The sequence below is a fragment of the Sphaeroforma arctica genome, assembly GCF_001186125.1.
Source record: "Sphaeroforma arctica JP610 unplaced genomic scaffold supercont1.1270, whole genome shotgun sequence".
Taxonomy (NCBI): Eukaryota; class Ichthyosporea; order Ichthyophonida; genus Sphaeroforma; species Sphaeroforma arctica.
The window spans coordinates 3838-9519 of record NW_014039288.1 but is presented as its reverse complement, the minus strand read 5'-3'; positions in this window follow the sequence as shown (position 1 = coordinate 9519).

Genomic DNA, 5682 nt, shown 5'->3' with positions numbered 1-5682 from the left:
GATTCGAGTGTTCGATAGTAGAAGAAATAACGCACATATATACACTGTACCAGGACGTACACAAGGGTTCATAATTACGTACAACTACGCGCCCATGTACACACACCTGAGAGAAATGGACAGCCCGGCTCTGCATCTGCCCGATGGACAGCCGCGAAGCAAATGTGTTGCCATTTATCTCTATCGATCCGTCACGTAACCATCTTCTGTTAGGTTCAAATCAAAGTACCCTTGTGTTCTTCAATAAAACGGTTACCGGTAGTGAACAAATCTGTGCACAATCTACATCCCCGCGAAGTAATATTGTCAGGAATTATAAACCGCACCTGTCAGGGCACCGTAGCAACTGGAGGTTGGACTGCGAACAGGCAATTGCTGATAAGATTGAAGATCCCTCATTCAATGATATAAGCTGATTTGAAATAAAGAACCGGGTTTATTATGAAACATACTATTAGTGACTGATTGGTCTTTTTTTTTTGTGCGTGATATGTAAAAATTACATACCCGTGAAAAAGTCTTACTCTCAAGGATAAAAAAATGCCGCAGTTTTATAGCTCACCCGGATCCCGATAGGGTTTTGCCTGCATGAACATCAGGCGTCATATTAGTTGGAGTGGTTCTGGGAACATTGAAGGGAAGTTTGAGATTGTCGTACTGCCGCGAAGAAGCTCGAGGCGAATAATGCAACGATGGAAGACATACGGTGTGTTATTTACGACGGATACAGAATACCTCTATCATTGGTTGAGAGCTAAAACTTGTGTGCCAATGCGTGGGATAAAACTGGCCCACAATCGAAATGGTAATATGGGCTAAGTCAGTCTGAGATATTTGAACGTGATATCAAGAAGGATGAGGTTGTTATCCTCAATTCTGTTTCAGAGCGAAGTTGGAGAGGCCTTATTTTTTCTCACCGATGGTTAAAATTGATATCTGCACAAATTTTGTGGTTCGATTCGATCAGAATAAATGCCAAGGAATGCAGTCGGATAGCAGAATAAAGAAGCCACGTATTCTACGAGACGGTCTCATACCCAAGTCAAATATGAAGAACCACGACGCAAAAATGAGCTAGCATCAAGCATCCAAAACAACAAATTCTGCATGGCGTCCGTAGCCAAAATCTCAAATAGATTTCATGTGTTTTACATCCCCGAATCAAAAATAAATAACGATTACGCAGAAGGGAACTCACCCAAAGCATCTAGAACAGTACATACTGTATAGCCTCCGTTGTCAAAATATTGATAATGTTTCTAGTGGGAAGTCGTGATGTCTGATATACACAAAATCAATGACTGATTGGTCTATTTTATCCGTGATATCTAAAATATATGTATACATGTGAAAAATATATAGACATTCACTCTCGAGGATAAATAAAAGGTTCAGATTTATAGACCTCCCGAATCCCGATAGGCCATATACCTAACGTTAACTGCAATTCTTCAACAGCACATATGGCGAAGTCCGTATTCTACTTCCAAGCTGCTGAACAATATAAATGATGGAGACTAAAAGGCAGCAACGATGATTTCCTGTGAATTCATACTCGTTAGCTATGGCGCATCATATGTACACACGTGTCCCAGGGCACTATAAACGGATTCGCAAACACATGATATACACTTTTCTACCGGGTGTACGTGTATTATTCACGCAGAACAACAGTAACGCTCTGCCAGATGTAAGTACATACTGTATAGCCTCCGTTGTCAAAATCTTGATAGTGTTTCTAGTGCGAAGTCGTGATGTCTGATATACACAAGATCAATGACTGATTGGTCTATATTATCCGTGATATCTCAAAAATATATATACCTGTGAAAAATATATAGACATCCACTCTCGAGGATAAAAAAAATCAGATTTATAGCCCTCCCGAATCCCGATAGGTCTTATACCTAACGTTAACTGCAATTCTTCAGCAGCACATATGGCGAAGTCCGTATTCTACTTCCAAGCTGCTGAGCAATATAAAGGATGGAGACTAAAAGGCAGCAGCGATGATTTCCTGTGAATTCATACTTGTTAGCTATGGCGCATCATATGTGCACACGTGTCCCAGGGCATTATAAACGGATTCGCAAACACATGATATACACTTTTCTACCGTGCCAGAAGATTGTATATTTTCTGGTGTTGGATCAGCGCATGGTGCGATCTTTTCAACAAATACAAAGGCTCGCATGCGTGACATACATGGTGTACGTCCGCATGCTAGAAACGCTGTTATGGCTATGTGCATGGACTAGATCAATATACGACCATCCAATAGTTTTCCCACAAAACATCATTTAATGGGCTTGTACATAATAATCCAGATGTTCTGGCCACTAACATACAAACGTTTCTGCTCAGGCTTTGTGTGGAAAAAAGATGTCTTTACACTGCATGAGCAGAGCGGTCGCCAAATAGACAGGAGAACATCTTTCTGGTTATCTACGAGAATCTCTAGCAAAATCAAATGAAGCTGAATTTATTGTAGTTCCTGTGATATTTGACGGTTCGCTGTAAATCGGAAGACTACGGAAATTGGTGTTGATAAATCATATAACAGATTCCACGCCGTTTCCTCCAGGCCGACCATTGGCACTCCCACAATAAAGATTACCTGTGTCAGTCGACATAGAAGGTGACAGGATATTTGCCTTCATCTGTCTTAAAAGGGTACAAAATTTGTCCTTTGTAATATTTTTTATTGGTTATATAAGCTAAAAATTTAAACGAGTTTCATGTAAACGTTTTTTTACGGCTTTTAAGCGGTTAAACATCTATAAGTTTGGATGAAAACCCCTACATATCAGCTTGACAGTTACAAAATAAATGGTGAACGGATACTATTTTATCTTATTTATTAGGGTTGTTTATTGTATACCAATTTGTGCCTACTCCCTGCAGAAACATGCCAGATAGTGGACGACTGGAGGGTGGATACACGCGTCTGTGTACCAAAAACACATTGCACAGTTACATCTGTACATACAAGCGTAGATAGAGAGTTATTAACCGAAATACTACACTGAAATACAGGATTGAATCGAATAATTGTATCAGCCTTTCACTGAATTGCCGAGAAAACAACAACTATGATCATAGTGTTCAACCGAATCATTACAGCGATCAAAAACAGATTCTGTCACAAGAAGTTCAGTGAACAAGACATACCAAATCATTGGTAATCTAGTAGATGTAATTACCACGGAAGAGAAATTCACCAAGGCAGACGGATTGCTTCGCATCAGTGGATCGAGAACTGTCGTTATCAAAAAAAGACAGAGGAGATGATGAGTACGCCAAACTTTGACTATCAAGAGTTAGGAAAAGAGGAAACCCCACAGACTGCATCTTCGGTGCTAAAATATATACTTAAATCCACAACGCCACTACTGAAGGAGAACATGCTAAGCGCTATAGAGAGAGGAGCCCAAAATTCAAACAAAGTCTTAGAGCGACACTGTAATGAGGAAGCCTACATTTCGATAGTTAAATTATTCAAGTTGCTCAAGACTATTGTTGCCGAGGAGAACAAGCGTATGACAACAAGCAACACGGATGAAAAAAATGAATAGACGGCAATCTACTGGACAACAACGCAATGTTACTAGACGTAATGCAATTAGACAAAGACGTGTATCTGCACCTTTCTAAGTTTAGATTTTTATATAACTACAGTTCTAAAGTACATCTAGTTTATTACGATTCCCAGCCAATCTGCTTTATATTGTTGCTTTCACATTTTTTTTGAACAAATTTGGGATCGAGCGTCATTGACAATGAAACAATTAAAAAATGAGAATAGTGGATAACGAATCTGTATATTTGCTTTTTTATATATATAGACACGATAATGACTACGTGATTGGCCTGGCAGGGGCACTAAAGGCTCACGGATATTATGATTTAATCATTACAGATCCAAAATGATTCATCCTTTGTATTCGAATATAAGCCGAACGATACTAATATCGTATGCAAACCATGACGTCCATCCGTGCCATATCTATGCATTTCGCAACTTGGTCGACAGTTGTGTTCTCCGGTCATACAACTAGGACAACATCGGTAAAAGAAACTTAATCATTTAGGGTTTTCTGTATATATCCTATAAGTTTCGATGTAATCTTTCATATATATAGTTGAGCAGTCGCACTCAACTCAAATAAATTACAGCTTCTAGCCCAGAAGTATTATCTAGCAGATCCAAACTTCGTGCAGCTAGCCTGACGTTCTTGCACCATATCAGCTTAAAACGAAAAAGGAACGTCATACTCCGGGCTAGCAAGCAAGCGAGGTTATATTGAACTACTGTTGAGGAGCTATCTCAGGCATACGTGGCTACACTATTGTAGGCAAATATATGTACATTTATTACGGATCTGAAGTCGCAAACAACGTGCGTAATCACACAAGAACATAAAAACTGTTGCAACGGACTCTTACCGAAGGATTTTACTGTCGTCACTATGCACAGGCACGTCCATCTGCTCATCGAAACTGCTGGAGGGGATGTCGACAAAAACGATAATCTTGGATACTCATGGGCCATATCAGCTTGTCCGCTCAGAGATATTATCATGGCAAAAACTCGAGCCATTCGAGAAGTGCTCGCACGGCATATCAATATTTCATCGATTTTATAGGTTCTGCAGTTTCATGGCGGAAAAATACAAGAGAACAAATTCTAGGGATAAAACGAAAAAAAGTTTCGTCGGACAGTAAACATGTTGGGATATGCCAGAATACAGACACAGAAAGAACACACGTCCACTGCAACCGCGTCTGTGCACCAGAAACTCGGAGCCAGTCAAAAGGTGCTCGCACGGCATATCAATCTTTCATCGATTATATACGTCCTGCAGTTTCATGGTGGGAAAGTACAAGAAAATAAATCCCAGGGATGCCTTGGATTATTGTACTTTTATGATTTTTGGAAATAATCAAAAATCGACCGAAAGACATAAAACAATTGTTACGACTGTACTAGGCAAAAAGTAAATAAATTTCCATATTGTTCAGCAAACCAACAGAAACCAAAAAACCAAAAAAGTTTCTTCGGACAGTAAACATGTTGGAATATGCCAGAACACAGATACAGAAAGAATACACACCCACTGCAAGCGCGTCTGTGCACAAGTAAAGCATACTTAAAACACACTAAGTCAGAGTGCTGCAAGAGATACTTTTATATTACAATATTATCGAAAATTCGTGTCCAAATTTCAACGCATAAATTTACATATTTACATCAAATGTATATTCAGTCTATTAATTGATAAAAGCGGCGTTGTCAACCACACTAGACTGCACACTCGTGCTTCACATTCAGAAGTGACTGGTTCTTTTTGCAATTTGTGCAGCGCTGATACACACAAAAAAACGCGAACTTCAGTGTCGTCTTGCAGTGTTCACAGTATACCTTTGGATACGAATTCATAGTCTATCTTTGTATATGTACCCTATATACCTTTATTTTGGTTAATGTGAACTTTACAAAAACATTGTCACGTCTATCTTGTACACTTACTTGCACATAGGTCGCATACGTAGGAAAATCGTGAGTATACCAGGGTCAAGCACGCTTTGTGGCGCATCTGCGACATACTGCGCCTACACACGTTCCGCATACAAAGACTAGTGTTTATTCAACCTCATGACCCTGTGTCTGTATATATATAT